General features: G+C 39.5%; 1 long non-coding RNA gene and 3 pseudogenes across 1 annotated transcript; 3 read left to right on the forward strand and 1 right to left on the reverse strand.

The window, feature by feature from the left end:
• Window positions 1-34: 34 nt before the first annotated feature.
• Window positions 35-17,641, forward strand: LOC141766050 (UDP-glucuronosyltransferase 2C1 pseudogene; annotated as a pseudogene).
• On the reverse strand, window positions 2,856-11,388 carry LOC141766055 (uncharacterized). The gene is made up of 2 exons (XR_012593566.1): window positions 10,916-11,388; window positions 2,856-3,362 (listed from the first exon to the last, which is right to left on the reverse strand). It is a non-coding gene; the product is annotated as an uncharacterized LOC141766055 (long non-coding RNA).
• LOC141766053 (UDP-glucuronosyltransferase 2C1 pseudogene) lies at window positions 12,193-13,980 on the forward strand (annotated as a pseudogene).
• Window positions 17,642-18,452: 811 nt separating the features above from the next.
• LOC141766049 (UDP-glucuronosyltransferase 2C1 pseudogene) lies at window positions 18,453-21,302 on the forward strand (annotated as a pseudogene).
• The last annotated feature ends 550 nt before the right edge of the window (window positions 21,303-21,852 follow it).

A 21,852-nucleotide genomic window follows, 5' to 3' on the forward strand; every position in this document is an offset into this window, starting at 1 on the left:
ACAGTAAATGCCTACATGACAAAGAAGTACATTTTTCAATTGCATATTATTATTTCACTTTATTTATTGGTTTGATTTGTTTTTATTAGAATTTGTAGACATTTTAAAGCCTCCATATTGGATTAGAGTGTCAGTGTTATTATGGTAAGGATGGCCTCTGGGCGAGGCGAACGGAGTTACCACGGTTTTGCACTCGGCGCCTCATGTTACCGCATCTTGGAAAGGGAGGAGTGAGCGGAGGGGTGCTCAGTTGGTTGCAATCTGCAACCACACCACTAGATGCCACAAAATCCTACACACTGTACCTTTAAAGATATGCTGGTGATGTGCTCTTTCAGCAGTAACTTTAGCTTCATAATGCTGCCGCCGTTGTAGTGATAGTCACGGATATTCACCTCGACAAAAACATGTACACCGTAAGACTAATTTTCTAACATTTCCTAACTTCCAAATGAATCAGCATATTGATATCAACACTGAGAGCAACATGTGGTTTTATATTTATTGTTGTAAAGGACTGTAACGTTAGCTATCTTGTGAAACCCACCAGCTAAACACTGACTAACATCAATGTTAGCTAGTATTAGCATCATAGTTATCAGTTATATATATATATATACTTATAACTTAATGTTTAAAACCCAAGATTGTATCTGAGAAGTATAGTTTTTATGGCTCAGTGTTATTTAAGGACATAGCGTTCCGCAGCTGTGAAAACCTGGTTTATATTACTGCTCTGTTCGGGTAAACATTCATGAGCAATTTACCAGTGAACACACTGCCTTGACCTTAGATGGTACAACAGGTTAATGTATAATGATTAAAATTAAACATTAACTCTTGTTCTTTTGTTCTTTCCATCTGTGGACAAAACCTACCATCTTATCAAATAACTAATACTGTCATTGAACGGACACTTGGAAGTTGGATTGTCTCTCCTGTATCTGTGGATTTGGGTAAGTGTTAATAAAAAGTTCTGTTATCTTGTGCATTTTGTTGAAACATGGTCTGTGCAAGTCTTGGTAGTTAGGTGTACTATATGTGAAAAGATTAACAGAAGGTAATGCTTGCAAACCGTTATTGCAACCACCTTATGTTTTAAAATTGTATTTAATTAGTTTTTGTGTTGTGTCTTTTAGCCTCAAACTGTTAACTAAATGAGACCATCTGAGAAGTTTAGAGGGGAAATATCTTTTTGGTAGAACTGTTCAACAAATCTTAGACATCTGAAACATGACATGAGACTCCAGCCACTGTTTAATCTTTAACAATACACTGTATTTTATAATCATATGTTTCTTATGCAAAATTTCTATTTGTAGAAAATAACTATTGCTGTCAAGTAGATAGATAGATAGATAGATAGTAACTTTATTGATCCCGAGGGAAATTCAATTAATGTAGGGAGTGAAAATTGTGATATTTCCCTGTGAATTATTGTGGAGAAGAAGAATACAGTAAAGTAGCATCAAAGTACAAGTACCTCAAACTTGTAATCAAGTACAGTACTTGAGTTAATGTACTATTATGATTTTGTGTTATGTTATTTTTTGCCACTGCATTTCAAATTATAAGATGACTGTAAACACCAAAACATGTTAACCAGACAGGCAGTACTCTCTTATTAATTTGTTTTTGTCAAATAATGTAGGGAGTGTAAAGTGCAATATTTCCCCTCTGAAATGTAGTAGAGAAGAAGTATAATGTAGCATCAAATTAAAGTACAACGTACCTCAAACTTATAATCAAGTACAGTACTTGAATAAATGTACTTAGTTATTTTTGCCACTGTATTTCATGTTATAAGATGACTGTAAACACAAAAACATGTAAACCAGACGGGCAGTACTCTCTTATTGGTTTGTTTTTGTGCATTTTTAAGGTCTCTGAGGGACGTCAGTATGAAGGTGCCTCACTCGTCACTGATCAACTTTGCTCTACTGTTGATTCAACTATCCTGTGCATCTGGGGGCAAAATCCTGGTCTTCCCAGTGGACGGAAGCCATTGGGTAAACGGTCTGGGTATCATCGGATAATCCGTTTTTCCTTTGGAATTCAGAAAGGAAAAAACGTTTTTTTATTTTTTCGTTTTAAACCAAAAACCAGAAAACGGACGTTTTCTCGTTTTTCGTTTCTGAATCAAAAAATGAAAAACGAACCCAAACCGGGCCGTTTTTTTGTTTTTGCGAATTCCTTTTCTCATTATTCGTTTTGAATTGAAGAACGGAAGTCACGTGGGTTTTTCGTTTTTTTGTTTTAAACCACAAACGAAAAACGGAATCACGTGGTGCTCTGTTTGTTTTTTGTTTCCAAACGAAAAACGAAAAAAACAAATTAAAAAAACGATCCGATTTAGTTTCTTCAAGTTTCTTTCTGTCATTTTCTCTTTTGAATCGAAGTGCGGAGAACGGCAGTCACGTGACCAGGAAGTTAAGGCAAACATGTCAAAATAAAAGCCAAGAAGATAGTGTGGTCATATTATAAAAGTGTAACATTATTTAAGCACATGATCGAGGTAACAGTAGAAGATAAATAGGCTAAATAAATACATACTGTACCTAAAAAAGCCTAATTAATTATATATCCTAGACACCTACACTGTGCCAAAATCATGGAAATTCACAATAATTAGGCCTGTGCTAAAAAAGCCAGGCGCAAGTAAGCCAAATGATCTGTGGCCCATCGCAATAACCTCCATATTGTGTAAAACCATGGAACGAGTTCTTGCCAGCCACCTGACCAGCACAGTGGGTACTAAGCTAGATCTGCTCCAGTTCGCTTAAATAAGAGCGACAGAGTCCCAGACGACGCTGTGCTGACTGCTTAACACCGTCCACAAAACACCTTATGCATCCTAAAGGTTATGCCAGAGCTTTATTTGTGGATTTTAGCTCAGCTTTTAACTCAATGAAGACGCATATTCTCCTGAAAAGGCTCCTTGATCTCAACATCAACACAGGGTTAGTTGTGTGGATCAGAGGGTCTGTGTCAGGGAGAACATGTCAGACAGGCTGCCCACAAGGCTGTGTTCTTTCCCCTGTGCTATTCTCTCTTTTTACTAATGAATTTATGACCAATGAGAAACATTTTAGACTGTTTAAGTATGTGGATGACATGGCCTTAGTTGGCCTTTTACAGGAAACAGGCCCACTAGGTGAAGCTGCCTATCTGGCCCACACTACAGCCCTTCAAACACGGTGTCACACTAGCCAGCTAGAAATCAATGTGGCTGAGAAGAAAGAATTAATCATGTGCTGCACAAAACAACATTTGATCACAGAGCCAGTTTCACTTGATGGCCAACATGTTGAAACTGTGGGACACTTTAAATACCTCGGTACAGTCCTGGACACCCAGGTGAGCTTCTCTGAAAATACAGAGTATATCTTCAAGAGATGCTCACAGCGACTTTATCTTCTAAGGAAACTTAGTGGCCTCGGTGTCAGCCGGCAGATTTTAGAATTAGTGTACAAAACTATTGTTGAGAGGATTTTAACCTTTAACCTTCCTGCCTGGTACGGTCACCTACACTGTAGATAGAAGAATAAACTGTCTAGGATTGTGTCAATGGCAGGCAAAATAGGTGGTAAACCCCAAAAGCCCTTGACTCAACTTTTTACAGAAAGGACGAGGAAGAAAGCGAGGAGCATCCTGGCAGATAGCTCCCATCCTCTCTGCAGCCAGTCGGGAGGCGCTATAGAGCCCCTCTGGCAACTAAACATGTGTTTAAAAAGTCTTTCATCCCAAATGCCATCAATACTCTTAACTCAACACAGTGACTGAGCAGATCTGAGCCACAGACACTGACATGAACTGTTTTTAATGTGTAACATAACCTGTCTCTGTTTTTTACTAACTGCTGTCTGGTTTTTAATGTCTGTTGTTTTCTGTGTTTTGTGAGCTGAAGACAAATTTCCAGCCTGGTGGACAATAAGGTTGTATTGTATTGTATTGATCAGATCATATTGAGGGGCCGTCAGCTTTACAATTTAGTTTGGAGGGAGATTCGGTATCAGTGAAGTCAGTGCATTTTATGAGTAGGCCTTCTGTGACGTTACCCACCACAGGGGTCAGAGGTCACCACTCCTCAATCCCCAAGGATTTTCTTTTCAGTCAAATTTTGAATTTTGACGCATTAATAGATGAAAAGTCAAGTCAATAAACATGATCAATGATAGAGAAGTATGGTTGATCAGCATGTTTGCCAACCTTCAGACATCATAGTCTAATATGAGGATTAATCAGCCTGAGTTCACTAAAAAACTGAAATCACTAACTTTCTGTATTCTGTTTGGTGGTGTAGGGGTTCTACTTTGGTAGGTTTTGGTTATTAGCAAAATAATTAATAAATAATAATATAATTATTAATATTAATAAAGATTATCAATAAACATCAATAATAAACGGGGCACCACCCTGGAATCAGGGACCAATGACCAAAACGTTAATATAGTCTCATTATATATGCTAAACTATCAATTTGGAACGTTGATTAATAATTAAATTAATAACTATAACCAAAATAGATAGTAAAGGTTGAAGGATATCGGAGTTCTTGACATAGCAGAGGTTGGCAGTATTCACTCTTGTGCAACATTAAAAAGACCAGCATGTATATTCCACAAACATTTATTTACAAGATAATAAAGGTTCAAAACACAATATTAATCTAACTAAATAACTAAACTAAACAAACCAAACACAGTGTGTGTGTGTGTGTGTGTGGGTGTGTGTGTGTGTGTGAGAGAGAGAGAGAGGGGGGGGGGGGAAACAAGATGGGTTCTTGTCTCAAAATGTCTGTATGGCCTACAAACAAAATGGCGAGCACTGTAAAACTACAAAGATGGCTGAATCAAAGATGGCGGAATCAAAGATGGCCGTCAGCATGTCATCACATGACCTCTTTGTTCTTCTGAGAAGAAGGACAGAGAGGGGGGTGATGTGTGGGTTAAGATTATCTGAAGCTGTATGTTTATGTTTAACTAATTCACAGTTTCTGTATGTGATCTTAATGTGTGTTAGATATGCAGTGGGTTAGAAAAGATGGTTAGTTGCATGCAAGACCTTGTCTATGTGAAGCATAAACTAAACACATCAGATGTGGCAAAGCCAGTTACCCAGATATCAAATACAGATAAATCAACACAGTCAAACTCAATGAATAACATTAAACCAAATCAATACAAGTACTTTCTAGAAATCAAAGTTGGACAGTCTTGCTCAGCCCTGTGCGATTGCTAATGCTAAGGCCCAGTACGTTACCAATCCATGGAAGAACCGGTTTTGTGATTCCATGTGTTGAAGTTGTGGTTCCAAGTCAAAGAGGTCGTCTTTGCTGTTAGTTTGGTGCTAACTTCTTTGCTTGATAGCTTGAAGTTAGCTGGTGGAAAGGGCAGAGCACTCGCGTCGTCTGCCGTTTGGTTCCTTGGTTGCAATGGCTGTTTCCTAACAGGCCATTGATCAGAACCAGAACTGGTTTGCAAGTTCTGGACTTGAGAGCCGTTCACCTCAACCAGGTCAGCCTGGGTTGAGGAGATGAAGAGCAGAGAGAGCGCAGCAGCTCACCTCTCACACGTCAGGAGAGATGAGCAGATGAGAAGAAAGAGATGAAAGAGAAGGAACAAAGAACATTCCTCTGGTTTTGTTCTGTGTGATTTTCACACCTCTGGGTGAAATGTTACTGTAGCCAATGAGAACTGAGATGAGTCCTGTGGTCAAGGATCAGGTTACTGAGTTCATGAGGTCACTTGAAACCAGCCAGATGCTGGGTCCCTACATCCCCCCATTTGGTCTTTAAGATGTGTAACATCCTTCAAGAGCAAATCAGAAGGTTGAACAGTTCACAGATCCTTGGAAACAACCTGGAGGTTGTACAGTCCAATCCCTGGGGACAACTGAAAAGTTGTTAAATCCATGATTGAAAAAGTTCATTTAACAGTTCATTCCATTTTGTAACGTCTGGGCAGTTCATTAACCAATTGGGCATTGGTTAAGACTATCTATCCTGGCTAAGCAAGAACAGTCCCTAAGTTACAAATAAAACCAGATAAACAAAAACAATAGCATTGTATAAAATACCTAACTATGTTTCTCTGTTATTTATAAGGTTAGTGAAGAACAGGAATGTTAGAGGTGTAAAGTTGTTAAGGTGAGAGGCGGAGAGTGTCACCTAAAACAATGCGGACAAGTGTATGACTGGTTCTGTACAGTCATAATGTGGTGTCCTAAGCTAGTGTGTGCACTAGTGATCTCTAAACAAGATACTACTAAGGAGTTGGTCCAAGTGTACTTGTAAAGTTGGACAGTGGTGTCTGAGTTGAGTTTTTGCTGTTGCTAACAAACTCAAGTTTTCCCTAATATCTGCAAAAGAGGAAAGGAAAATTAAGGCACCGGGATCTAGCGTCAGTCTCACTGTTAGCTAGGTGTTAGCTAGTACCGTGGGAAAGTAGCTCTGGATCTCTGATGCTTACCTCGTGGCTCAGGGCTGTAACGCTCCAGGTAGCCAGAGGCAGAGAGGCACTCAGAGTAGCTATCACTGTCTGCTAGATTATGTCCATGTTCTGAACTTTGTTCAGAGTCTGAAATGTGGTCAGAGATGCTGTGGTCATCGTCAGACCGGTCACGCCAATTCTGGGACAGAATTTCAGAGTATGGCTTTCTAACACTTCTGTTGTGTGAATGCCTATCTCTATGCAAATGGGGGACATGGCGGTTACGCTCAGTGTCCCTATGCAACCTCTTCTGACCCCCCTTCGACCTGTTGTGAAGGTGGTCTTTTGAGGTGGCAGATCTGCTTGACACGTCAGTGTTTGAGCTGGTGGGCTCAGTTAATTTACCCCCCCTTTTGGAAATGACCAGAGTTTCCCAAGCTATCTGTGTCATCTTCCTTATCTCACACAGTGAGGGGTTACCCTCATGCGTCCTTAGTACCACGTGAGTACGTACGCAGGGATGCAGATTCTGCAGAAACAAGGACTTGAAGAAGGAGTTTTCTTCTAAGCCTGGCGCATTCTTACCTTGGAAGTATGCATGCCTTAAACGTTTGTAGTAATCTCTAGGATTCTCACTACGTGAATGTTTAATTTGAAGGGCTGCAAACATCATTGAGGTCTCGTCAGCCGTGGAAGAGAATTCTTCTATCAGTGCACGACGAAGCTTACCATAGTCATTTCTGACACTGGGAGGTTGTGACTGTATAAACTTGTGCACAGCTTGAGAGCTGGTTTTCCACACAAGTTTAACTTTCTCCCTTTGGGTGGCGTGTGTTAAGTCAATTAGATTGTGATCTAATTCCTTAAAATAGTCATCAATGTGTTGATCACAGTTGCCTGGATCAAAACATTCAATGTCCTTAGCTATGAATTCCAGCACTTCATGGCGTGGAGTCCTTTCTGCTGAAGGCAAGACTAAATTAGCATTACAATGCACTGGTGCATCACATGCTAATGTCCTCTCTGGCTGAGGAGCAGAGGCTGGACCGCTGTCATCACCCTTGTGACAGAGTGGAAAGGAGGCTGAGCAGGCTGAACTTTTGGAGGGAGGAGCACAGAGGAAGGTGTCATTTCTCTGTGGCTGAGAAGAACATGTGGCAGGATATCTTCTTGAAGATAAACTACATGTGTCTTCACTGTCAGTTTCAGAACAATAAGTAGTCAGGTAGCTGTTCACTCTTTCTCTCAGTGGAGGTTGAGGATCTGACTTTATTCCCAAAGATTTTAAGTCGGTTGGAAATCTTTCACTTCTGAGTGGAGAGGGAGTTAAACTCTCATCATGTGAGGAGAGTGAATCTGAGTAGCCAGAATCACAGTGACTGACAGACTGTGGTGGGGAAAGACATTCTAGTCTAAGCCCTAACAATTTTTCTTTGTACTGAAAAATAGCTAACTCTGCTGAATGCAGGTCTTCTAAGTAACGCATGGCTTTCTTATCAGCTGTCTGAACTTCATGGAGGAGACTAGCACTTTGCGTTCTTAGGCTATCTACCTCTTTTTCCAGGGCTACTTTACTCTGAATGGCAAGACTGGTTTGCCTGTGAAAAATCAGAAGTAAGCATTTTAACAATGAATCTTTGGATGCAGTCTGCGCATCAAACCTGTCTGTGAGGAGCGATTCCATTTCTTTCCTGCACTCACTGAAACTCAACCTGCTGATGAGTTCAGGGCAGCCAGGGTTTAGGCTCTGTGCTAGGGAAGAAATAAAAAGCTCTACACAGGGGTTATCCATTGTTAAACCTGGAATTAGAGGGTGAAACTAAACAGGATGTCTAGTAGAAAACAAAACAATGTTGTTGGCTATGGTGTTGCGTTGGCAGACACCTTGTGGTGTAGTTTGGGAGGTACACTAGCCTAACAACAATACACTGGCCTACACTATGGGGGGTAGCTCCCTGTGGAGTAGCTCCCTGTGGAGGAGGGGACCAACTAGTGACTCTAGTGGGCATCAACAAAAGGCCAGTAAAGTAAACAAAGGTTTATAAAATAAGTTTGCTTACACACAACATGCACTAACTGAGATGCACGGCAGTAACAGTTGTGATGATGTTTCTTAAAGGTGACTCAAGCTGGAACATGTGGAAGTAACAGCTAGGTTGCAAACTTATATCACAGGGCTGGTAGCACACTGTGGCTCTTATCTTAACTCAGGCTGTGGAATGCTTGGCAGTTACACAGCAGGGTACAAGCTCTCTATGTTACACAGGGCCGGTGGCACGCTGTGTCATTAAAGGAACACTTAGATTAACAGCAAAATATGACGACTAGACTAGATTGCATTAAATACGTGGTATTCAAATGCTGAACCAAAATTCTTTCAAGGTCTACAGCGTAGGTCAACTTGAATTAGCAGCAAAAGCAAATTATTAAAATTAACACCATAAAGGCTTAAAGTGTTAATACTCAAAATCTCTCAAATAAACAATTCTAACCACAATGTACTTGTTTAAAAGTACAGCTGGACTTCTACTCCTGTGGAAGACTAGTGGTGTAGAATGTAAACACTTTTGGTTTGTTTAGAAGTGGAATATGAATTTTTGTTTTTGACCAAAAATTATGCTGAAAATTAATATTGCACAATTATGAACATTTGCCAACAAGAATACTATGCCTCACACGGGGCGTCATTATGTAGGGGTTCTACTTTGGTAGGTTTTGGTTATTAGCAAAATAATTAATAAATAATAATATAATTATTAATATTAATAAAGATTATCAATAAACATCAATAATAAACGGGGCACCACCCTGGAATCAGGGACCAATGACCAAAACGTTAATATAGTCTCATTATATATGCTAAACTATCAATTTGGAACGTTGATTAATAATTAAATTAATAACTATAACCAAAATAGATAGTAAAGGTTGAAGGATATCGGAGTTCTTGACATAGCAGAGGTTGGCAGTATTCACTCTTGTGCAACATTAAAAAGACCAGCATGTATATTCCACAAACATTTATTTACAAGATAATAAAGGTTCAAAACACAATATTAATCTAACTAAATAACTAAACTAAACAAACCAAACACAGTGTGTGTGTGTGTGTGTGTGTGTGTGTGTGTGTGTGAGAGAGAGAGAGAGAGAGGGGGGGGGGAAACAAGATGGGTTCTTGTCTCAAAATGTCTGTATGGCCTACAAACAAAATGGCGAACACTGTAAAACTACAAAGATGGCTGAATCAAAGATGGCGGAATCAAAGATGGCCGTCAGCATGTCATCACATGACCTCTTTGTTCTTCTGAGAAGAAGGACAGAGAGGGGGGTGATGTGTGGGTTAAGATTATCTGAAGTTGTATGTTTATGTTTAACTAATTCACAGTTTCTGTATGTGATCTTAATGTGTGTTAGATATGCAGTGGGTTAGAAAAGATGGTTAGTTGCATGCAAGACCTTGTCTATGTGAAGCATAAACTAAACACATCAGATGTGGCAAAGCCAGTTACCCAGATATCAAATACAGATAAATCAACACAGTCAAACTCAATGAATAACATTAAACCAAATCAATACAAGTACTTTCTAGAAATCAAAGTTGGACAGTCTTGCTCAGCCCTGTGCGATTGCTAATGCTAAGGCCCAGTACGTTACCAATCCATGGAAGAACCGGTTTTGTGATTCCATGTGTTGAAGTTGTGGTTCCAAGTCAAAGAGGTCGTCTTTGCTGTTAGTTTGGTGCTAACTTCTTTGCTTGATAGCTTGAAGTTAGCTGGTGGAAAGGGCAGAGCACTCGCGTCGTCTGCCGTTTGGTTCCTTGGTTGCAATGGCTGTTTCCTAACAGGCCATTGATCAGAACCAGAACTGGTTTGCAAGTTCTGGACTTGAGAGCCGTTCACCTCAACCAGGTCAGCCTGGGTTGAGGAGATGAAGAGCAGAGAGAGCGCAGCAGCTCACCTCTCACACGTCAGGAGAGATGAGCAGATGAGAAGAAAGAGACGAAAGAGAAGGAACAAAGAACATTCCTCTGGTTTTGTTCTGTGTGATTTTCACACCTCTGGGTGAAATGTTACTGTAGCCAATGAGAACTGAGATGAGTCCTGTGGTCAAGGATCAGGTTACTGAGTTCATGAGGTCACTTGAAACCAGCCAGATGCTGGGTCCCTACAGTGGTTTATGATGCTTTTCAATCATTTCTAGTCTATTTGGTAGTGTATGTAATTTAGTTAATTTGTTCGACATCATGATAAGGCTGATTTTTCAACCAGTGGTTATGACATTAATGCCAGCTAGACAGAATAAAGCTCTGTCTGTCATGACAATAGAACTGTACTGAAAGCCTTTCCTTTACTCGGGTGACTCTTTACAGCCGTCTGAAGACAGCAGGTATCTGTTAAATCTACAGTATCTGGAGTGATGAAGTGGCCTTCAGTACAGTACTATTGTCATGACAGACAGAGCTTTATTCTGTCTAGTGAAGGAACTGGCCTTCTACCTCCAAGAGGTCAAGGCCCAGTTACGTGTTGGTTAATCTTGTGTGACAAAGAGAATTTCCAAACAGATGAGTTAAAGCATAATGATTCAATTTATTCCGAACAATCAATGTTGCATAAGTAAAATAAAAGAGTTTACAGATATCTGGATCCAATCAACGTGTCCCTGACAACATACAGTGCATGGGTCAGTTCGCGAAGTCTGAACCCCGAGCTATCCCTGATCCAGCCTATTCATGGTTTACACAATAGTAATATTCATGAGATTATGGCACGTGATGTTTTTGCTGCATATCTTCTTCTTTGTTTCTCCTTCTGACTCCTTTCTCTCTTTGACCTTGCAAAAAGAACAGAACGTGCCTCCTCCCTGTCCTCGCAAACACTTCATGCACAACAAATCCAACAATCAGGTTATTTCAGGTCATTGTAAGCACTTTTGTACATAATAAATCCAACACTAGCTGGCATTAATGTCATAATCGCTTGTTGAAAAATTAGCATTATCATGATGTAGAACTACTCGGCTACAGCCTTCCTAATGGAGTAAAAGGATCAGGTGGAAGTGTCAGGTGTGTTGAAAGGAGTAGCCACATAGTGCTTCTCACCTGCCGACATAAAGAAACAGCCCATAGTAAGAGTGTGAGAGAGAAAAGTGTCAATTATGTGAGAGTTCTGTATAACATCTGTAGAGACCCTCCCTGTAATTTATCACACACTTTTTGGATAAAAGACATTCATGTGTTAATGAAAAGAACAAAACAAAAAAATATCTATGTATGTATTTATTTGTGTATTTATTTAGCCTATTTATCTTCTACTGTTACTTTGATCCTGTGCTTAAATAATGTTACACTTTTATAGAATGACCACACTATCTTCTTGGCTTTTATTTTGACATGTTTGCCTTAACTTCCTGGTCACGTGACTGCCGTTCTCAGCTCTTCGATTCAAAAGAGAAAATGACAGAAAGAAACTTGAAGAAACTAAATCGGATCGTTTTTTTAATTTGTTTTTTTCGTTTTTCGTTTGGAAACAAAAAACAAACAGAGCACCACGTGATTCCGTTTTTCAATTCAAAACGAATAATGAGAAAAGGAATTCGCAAAAACAAAAAAACGGCCCGGTTTGGGTTCGTTTTTCATTTTTTGATTCAGAAACGAAAAACGAGAAAACGGCCGTTTTTTAGTTTTTGGTTTGAAACGAAAAAAAAAAAAACGAACCCAAACCAAATTTCTGAATTCCAAAGGAAAAACGGAATATCCGATGATACCCAGACCGTAAACATGAAAGTACTCATTGAGGAACTGTATGCCAAAGGCCATGAGATCACTGTGGTTCGGGCATCCACTAGCTGGTACATCAGTGAAAAGTCTCCTCTCTACACCTCTGTCACTCTTCACAGCCCTGGTGGATTTGAGAAAAACAAAGTATTTTTGTCTCGACTGATGGAGATCCAGCTTCAGGGTAAGCATGCATCTCTTTGGTCTAAAATTGGGAATCGTATTCAGATCGAGCGGCTGCTTTTGGACCTGTGCTCTCAGCTTCATAAGAAAATGAGTAAAATCGTCATCCAGATGTTTGAAGATGAAAATCTGATGCAGTCTTTTCATGAAGCCAAATATGATGCGGTTTTGACTGATCCCTGGGTAGGTGTAGGGGCAATGCTGGCACGTCGGCTCCAAGTTCCTCTTGTTTTTAATGTCAGATGGACCATTCAAGGTGAAGCTCATTTCCTTCTTGCCCCCTCACCTCTGTCATACATTCCTTACACGGCAACAGGGTTGACAGATAAGATGAACTTCTCTCAAAGAATAAAGAATGTACTGAGTTATATTTTTGGGATGTACACAATGTCATACATCTCAGAAACTCATTACAAACCAGTAGTTCAGAAGTATTTTGGTCCCGATGTGGATTACTCAACGTTTTTCCTGGATGCAGATATATGGCTTATGAGGAATGATTTTGTCTTTGATTATCCACGTCCAACAATGCCAAATATAATCTACATGGCTGGATTTCAGTGCAAGCCCTCAAAGCCGCTCCCTGTGGACCTGGAGGAGTTTGTCCAGAGCTCTGGAGACCACGGGGTCATTATAATGTCCTTAGGAACTTTAGTCGGGGAGCTTCCTCAAGACGTTGCTGAGGAGATTGCTGCAGCCTTTGCCCAGCTGCCTCAGAAGGTTGTATGGAGGTATATTGGACAAAGACCAGCCAACCTGGGCAACAACACATTAATGGTCAACTGGCTGCCACAGAACGACCTCTTAGGACATCCCAAAACTAGAGTGTTTGTGGCCCACGGAGGCACTAACGGGGTTCAGGAGGCAATTTACCACGGAGTTCCTGTAGTGGGACTTCCCTTATACTATGATCAGCCTGACAATCTCTCCAGAATCAGAGCAAAGGGAGGAGCTGTGATTGTGGATATTGCCGAGCTTGACAGACACATCTTTGCAGATGCCCTGAAGACAGCTCTTTACAATTCCTCTTACAGGGAAAACATGCAGAGGCTCTCAAGGCTGCACAGAGATCAGCCCATGAAGCCACTGGACCAGGCAGTGTTTTGGATAGAATATGTCATCAGACATAAAGGAGCCCGTCACCTGCAGACACAGTCCAACAAAATGTCCTGGTTTGTTTACAACTCTGTTGATGTCATCGCTGCTTTGTTGGCAGTTGTTCTGCTAGTTACGTTCATCTGCATTTCAATTGTAAGGTTACTGTGGAGATTTATTTTTCTTGGGAAAAAAGTTAAACATGAATGACATGAAAAATAAAATGTGGGTTTTGTGTGCGAAATTCAAGATTTACCAAACCCAACAATTCTCTGTGTGATGTTTGTTAATGTCGACAGCATTAGGAAACATTGGCTGCCGCATGCCAGAAATATTTGTTTGAATCATAAAATATGAAAAATAACGTCAGCTGACATAATTAAGGCTCCTTAACAGATCATAGATTAGGAATGTATATTAGCTAATATATGACTCATGGGTGTGAAAATGTATGTAAACATGATCTGAATATGATGATTAAAAGCTTTTTGCAAAGTTCTGCTGTCTGACTTGTTATTAAGGAACTGAAGGTTGACTCCCAGTTAAAACATGAAAAGATAAAATAATGTTTTAATTTGAAACAATTTGTCTTCTGTTATTAAAGACAAAAAGCTATTCTTGTCATTTACCATACATTTTTATTTATTTCTTCATCTATTTTTTATTTTGCCAGAGCTCTGAAATATTTATTTTATTTATTTTTCTCCTCAACCTGAGTTGGTTGAAGGGGCAAGGAAAAGACACTGAGCTTCCCAACTTAAAGGACAACCTAAGGGAAAAACAGAGATCTATGTTTAGTGTTACTGTTAAATAAATGCTGGCCATATGTCCTGAGTAATCTAAGCAGGTGTTCTGGTGCTTTCATTCCTCTACTGCTCCTTGAAAAGTACCTTGATTAAGCATTTGTGCATATACTGTATCATTTCATAGTGTGCTAAGGAAATGCTTACAAATACAAAACAGTTCTTCAGCCATCTCCATTCTTTTGTGTTCCTTCTGGATCTTTGTGGATTAATTAAGTGTAATGGATGCAATATCAGAGGCCTCTTCTCCAGTTTGTTCACAGTTTGCATTTTTGTCTGTGCTTTCTTGTAACACATAATGTATGAAAGGAGTACTGTAGAGCATGAGTAAAAATGGGACCATTGCATTCTGAACCCTTAAAAAGTGGACAATTGACAGATTTCAGTAAGACACAGAATCAAAATGCTTATCATCACGGTCATTATCATCACGGTCATTATCGTCACGGTCATTATCGTCACGCTCATATAAACAGACATTTTTTATGGGAAGCTGGTGCTCCTATTTTACAGATCAATTTCTGACATTTGCCAAAACAAAAGCCCTCATCTTTTTATTACCTGGGACAAAATATGAAACCTGTATGAACGATTCAGTAGTTACCATGGACAGTACGCCCATTATACAACAGGGCCATAATCTGCAGCAGTACATACCTTCTTATGCAACAGAGCTGTTCATAGTACATTGCAGGTTACAACATGCAAGCCAGTCATGACTTTGAAAGAAAGACTAGGAAGTGCATTCACCACTCTTTCTTTCCAACTATGCGCAAAACCTACCATCTCATTGAATAACTAATACTGTTGTTGAACTGACACTTGGAAGTTGGATTGTCTTTCCTGTACCTGTGGATTTGGGTAAGTGTTAATAAAAAGTTCTGTTAACTTATGCACACATTAAGTAAAAACAGCCGTGTAATGTGTGTTTTGTTGAAACATGGTCTGTGCAAGTCTTGGTAGTTACATGTACTATATGTGTAAAGTTTAACAGAAGGTTAATGCTTGTAATAATTTATTGCAATCCAGTTATGTTTTATAATATTATTTAATTAGTTATTATTATTATTAGTTGATCATAGAATCCCGAAACTTGACATGATGCCAAAGCCACTGATTTAAGCTTTACCAATACACAGTATTTTACAAGCATATCATGTTTTTATGTAAAATTTGAATCTGCAAAGTAAGTAACTATTGTTGTCAAATAATGTAGGGAGTGTAAAGTGCAATATTTCCCCTCTGAAATGTAGTAGAGAAGTATAATGTAGCATCAAATTAAAGTACAAAGTACCTCAAACTTGTAATCAAGTAGAGTACTTAAATAAATGTACTTAGTTATTTTTGCCACTGCATTTCATGTTATAAGATGACTGTAAACACAAAAACATGTTAACCAGACGGACAGTACTCTCTTATTGATTTGTTTTTGTGCATCTTTAAGGTCTCTGAGGGACGTCAGTATGAAGGTGCCTCACTCATCACTGATCAACTTTGCTCTACTGTTGATTCAACTATCCTGTGCATCTGGGGGCAAAATCCTGGTGTTCCCATTGGATGGAAGCCATTGGGTAAACATGAAAGTACTAATAGAGGAACTGCATGCCAAAGGCCATGAGGTCACTGTGGTTCGGGCATCCGATAGCTGGTACATCAGTGAAAAGTCTCCTCTCTACACCTCTGTCACTCTTCACAGCCCTGGTGGATTTGAGAAAAACTACTTTGAAGCCTTTTTGTCTCGACAGCTAGAGATCCGGTTTCAGGATAAGCATGCCTCTTTTTGGTATAAAATCTGGACTCGTATTCAACTCGAACGGCTGGTTGTGGACCAGTTCTCTCTGCTCCACAAAGGAATGAGTGAAATTCTTATTCAGATGTTTGAAGATGAAAACCTGATGCAGTCTTTCAATGAAGCCAAATATGATGTGGTTTTGACTGATCCCGGCATCGGTGTAGGGGCAATGCTGGCACGTCGGCTCCAAGTTCCTCTTGTTTTTAATGTCAGATGGACCATTCAAGGTGAAGCTCATTTCCTTATTGCCCCCTCACCTCTGTCATACATTCCCTTTACTGCAACAGAGTTGACAGATAAGATGACCTTCCCTCAAAGAATAAAGAATGTACTAAGTTATATTTTTGGGATGTACACAATGTCATACATCACAGAACCTCATTACAAACCAGTAGTTAAGAAGTACTTTGGTCCCGATGTGGATTACTCAACATTTTTCCTGGATGCAGATATATGGCTCATGAGGACTGATTTTGTCTTTGAATATCCACGTCCAACAATGCCAAATATAATCTACATGGCTGGATTTCAGTGCAAACCCTCAAAGCCACTCCCTGTGGACCTGGAGGAGTTTGTCCAGAGCTCTGGAGACCATGGGGTCATTATAATGACCTTAGGGACTTTAGTCGGGGAGCTTCCTCAAGATGTTGCTGAGGAGATTGCTGCAGCCTTTGCCCAGCTGCCTCAGAAGGTTGTATGGAGGTATATTGGACAAAGGCCAGCCAACCTGGGCAACAACACATTAATGGTCAACTGGCTGCCACAGAACGACCTCTTAGGACATCCCAAAACTAGAGTGTTTGTGGCCCACGGAGGCACTAACGGGGTTCAGGAGGCAATTTACCACGGAGTTCCTGTAGTGGGACTTCCCTTATTCTTTGATCAGCCTGACAATCTCTCCAGAATCAGAGCAAAGGGAGGAGCTGTGATTGTGGATATTGCCGATCTTGACAGACACATCTTTGCAGATGCCCTGAAGACAGCTCTTTACAATTCCTCTTACAGGGAAAACATGCAGAGGCTCTCAAGGCTGCACAGAGATCAGCCCATGAAGCCACTGGACCAGGCAGTGTTTTGGATAGAATATGTCATCAGACATAAAGGAGCCCGTCACCTGCAGATACAGTCCAACAAAATGTCCTGGTTTGTTTACAACTCTGTTGATGTCATCGCTGCTTTGTTGGCAGTTGTTCTGCTAGTTACGTTCATCTGCATTTCAATTGTAAGGTTACTGTGGAGATTTATTTTTCTTGGGAAAAAAGTTAAACATGAATGACATGAAAAATAAAATGTGGGTTTTGTGTGCGAAATTCAAGATTTACCAAACCCAACAATTCTCTGTGTGATGTTTGTTAATGTCGACAGCATTAGGAAACATTGGCTGCCGCATGCCAGAAATATTTGTTTGAATCATAAAATATGAAAAATAACGTCAGCTGACATAATTAAGGCTCCTTAACAGATCATAGATTAGGAATGTATATTAGCTAATATATGACTCATGGGTGTGAAAATGTATGTAAACATGATCTGAATATGATGATTAAAAGCTTTTTGCAAAGTTCTGCTGTCTGACTTGTTATTAAGGAACTGAAGGTTGACTCCCAGTTAAAACATGAAAAGATAAAATAATGTTTTAATTTGAAACAATTTGTCTTCTGTTATTAAAGACAAAAAGCTATTCTTGTCATTTACCATACATTTTTATTTATTTCTTCATCTATTTTTTATTTTGCCAGAGCTCTGAAATATTTATTTTATTTATTTTTCTCCTCAACCTGAGTTGGTTGAAGGGGCAAGGAAAAGACACTGAGCTTCCCAACTTAAAGGACAACCTAAGGGAAAAACAGAGATCTATGTTTAGTGTTACTGTTAAATAAATGCTGGCCATATGTCCTGAGTAATCTAAGCAGGTGTTCTGGTGCTTTCATTCCTCTACTGCTCCTTGAAAAGTACCTTGATTAAGCATTTGTGCATATACTGTATCATTTCATAGTGTGCTAAGGAAATGCTTACAAATACAAAACAGTTCTTCAGCCATCTCCATTCTTTTGTGTTCCTTCTGGATCTTTGTGGATTAATTAAGTGTAATGGATGCAATATCAGAGGCCTCTTCTCCAGTTTGTTCACAGTTTGCATTTTTGTCTGTGCTTTCTTGTAACACATAATGTATGAAAGGAGTACTGTAGAGCATGAGTAAAAATGGGACCATTGCATTCTGAACCCTTAAAAAGTGGACAATTGACAGATTTCAGTAAGACACAGAATCAAAATGCTTATCATCACGGTCATTATCATCACGGTCATTATCGTCACGGTCATTATCGTCACGCTCATATAAACAGACATTTTTTATGGGAAGCTGGTGCTCCTATTTTACAGATCAATTTCTGACATTTGCCAAAACAAAAGCCCTCATCTTTTTATTACCTGGGACAAAATATGAAACCTGTATGAACGATTCAGTAGTTACCATGGACAGTACGCCCATTATACAACAGGGCCATAATCTGCAGCAGTACATACCTTCTTATGCAACAGAGCTGTTCATAGTACATTGCAGGTTACAACATGCAAGCCAGTCATGACTTTGAAAGAAAGACTAGGAAGTGCATTCACCACTCTTTCTTTCCAACTATGCGCAAAACCTACCATCTCATTGAATAACTAATACTGTTGTTGAACTGACACTTGGAAGTTGGATTGTCTTTCCTGTACCTGTGGATTTGGGTAAGTGTTAATAAAAAGTTCTGTTAACTTATGCACACATTAAGTAAAAACAGCCGTGTAATGTGTGTTTTGTTGAAACATGGTCTGTGCAAGTCTTGGTAGTTACATGTACTATATGTGTAAAGTTTAACAGAAGGTTAATGCTTGTAATAATTTATTGCAATCCAGTTATGTTTTATAATATTATTTAATTAGTTATTATTATTATTAGTTGATCATAGAATCCCGAAACTTGACATGATGCCAAAGCCACTGATTTAAGCTTTACCAATACACAGTATTTTACAAGCATATCATGTTTTTATGTAAAATTTGAATCTGCAAAGTAAGTAACTATTGTTGTCAAATAATGTAGGGAGTGTAAAGTGCAATATTTCCCCTCTGAAATGTAGTAGAGAAGTATAATGTAGCATCAAATTAAAGTACAAAGTACCTCAAACTTGTAATCAAGTAGAGTACTTAAATAAATGTACTTAGTTATTTTTGCCACTGCATTTCATGTTATAAGATGACTGTAAACACAAAAACATGTTAACCAGACGGACAGTACTCTCTTATTGATTTGTTTTTGTGCATCTTTAAGGTCTCTGAGGGACGTCAGTATGAAGGTGCCTCACTCATCACTGATCAACTTTGCTCTACTGTTGATTCAACTATCCTGTGCATCTGGGGGCAAAATCCTGGTGTTCCCATTGGATGGAAGCCATTGGGTAAACATGAAAGTACTAATAGAGGAACTGCATGCCAAAGGCCATGAGGTCACTGTGGTTCGGGCATCCGATAGCTGGTACATCAGTGAAAAGTCTCCTCTCTACACCTCTGTCACTCTTCACAGCCCTGGTGGATTTGAGAAAAACTACTTTGAAGCCTTTTTGTCTCGACAGCTAGAGATCCGGTTTCAGGATAAGCATGCCTCTTTTTGGTATAAAATCTGGACTCGTATTCAACTCGAACGGCTGGTTGTGGACCAGTTCTCTCTGCTCCACAAAGGAATGAGTGAAATTCTTATTCAGATGTTTGAAGATGAAAACCTGATGCAGTCTTTCAATGAAGCCAAATATGATGTGGTTTTGACTGATCCCGGCATCGGTGTAGGGGCAATGCTGGCACGTCGGCTCCAAGTTCCTCTTGTTTTTAATGTCAGATGGACCATTCAAGGTGAAGCTCATTTCCTTATTGCCCCCTCACCTCTGTCATACATTCCCTTTACTGCAACAGAGTTGACAGATAAGATGACCTTCCCTCAAAGAATAAAGAATGTACTAAGTTATATTTTTGGGATGTACACAATGTCATACATCACAGAACCTCATTACAAACCAGTAGTTAAGAAGTACTTTGGTCCCGATGTGGATTACTCAACATTTTTCCTGGATGCAGATATATGGCTCATGAGGACTGATTTTGTCTTTGAATATCCACGTCCAACAATGCCAAATATAATCTACATGGCTGGATTTCAGTGCAAACCCTCAAAGCCACTCCCTGTGGACCTGGAGGAGTTTGTCCAGAGCTCTGGAGACCATGGGGTCATTATAATGACCTTAGGGACTTTAGTCGGGGAGCTTCCTCAAGATGTTGCTGAGGAGATTGCTGCAGCCTTTGCCCAGCTGCCTCAGAAGGTTGTATGGAGGTATATTGGACAAAGGCCAGCCAACCTGGGCAACAACACATTAATGGTCAACTGGCTGCCACAGAACGACCTCTTAGGACATCCCAAAACTAGAGTGTTTGTGGCCCACGGAGGCACTAACGGGGTTCAGGAGGCAATTTACCACGGAGTTCCTGTAGTGGGACTTCCCTTATTCTTTGATCAGCCTGACAATCTCTCCAGAATCAGAGCAAAGGGAGGAGCTGTGATTGTGGATATTGCCGATCTTGACAGACACATCTTTGCAGATGCCCTGAAGACAGCTCTTTACAATTCCTCTTACAGGGAAAACATGCAGAGGCTCTCAAGGCTGCACAGAGATCAGCCCATGAAGCCACTGGACCAGGCAGTGTTTTGGATAGAATATGTCATCAGACATAAAGGAGCCCGTCACCTGCAGATACAGTCCAACAAAATGTCCTGGTTTGTTTACAACTCTGTTGATGTCATCGCTGCTTTGTTGGCAGTTGTTCTGCTAGTTACGTTCATCTGCATTTCAATTGTAAGGTTACTGTGGAGATTTATTTTTCTTGGGAAAAAAGTTAAACATGAATGACATGAAAAATAAAATGTGGGTTTTGTGTGCGAAATTCAAGATTTACCAAACCCAACAATTCTCTGTGTGATGTTTGTTAATGTCGACAGCATTAGGAAACATTGGCTGCCGCATGCCAGAAATATTTGTTTGAATCATAAAATATGAAAAATAACGTCAGCTGACATAATTAAGGCTCCTTAACAGATCATAGATTAGGAATGTATATTAGCTAATATATGACTCATGGGTGTGAAAATGTATGTAAACATGATCTGAATATGATGATTAAAAGCTTTTTGCAAAGTTCTGCTGTCTGACTTGTTATTAAGGAACTGAAGGTTGACTCCCAGTTAAAACATGAAAAGATAAAATAATGTTTTAATTTGAAACAATTTGTCTTCTGTTATTAAAGACAAAAAGCTATTCTTGTCATTTACCATACATTTTTATTTATTTCTTCATCTATTTTTTATTTTGCCAGAGCTCTGAAATATTTATTTTATTTATTTTTCTCCTCAACCTGAGTTGGTTGAAGGGGCAAGGAAAAGACACTGAGCTTCCCAACTTAAAGGACAACCTAAGGGAAAAACAGAGATCTATGTTTAGTGTTACTGTTAAATAAATGCTGGCCATATGTCCTGAGTAATCTAAGCAGGTGTTCTGGTGCTTTCATTCCTCTACTGCTCCTTGAAAAGTACCTTGATTAAGCATTTGTGCATATACTGTATCATTTCATAGTGTGCTAAGGAAATGCTTACAAATACAAAACAGTTCTTCAGCCATCTCCATTCTTTTGTGTTCCTTCTGGATCTTTGTGGATTAATTAAGTGTAATGGATGCAATATCAGAGGCCTCT

The sequence above is a fragment of the Sebastes fasciatus genome, chromosome 4 (assembly GCF_043250625.1).
Source record: "Sebastes fasciatus isolate fSebFas1 chromosome 4, fSebFas1.pri, whole genome shotgun sequence".
NCBI lineage: Eukaryota > Metazoa > Chordata > Actinopteri > Perciformes > Sebastidae > Sebastes > Sebastes fasciatus.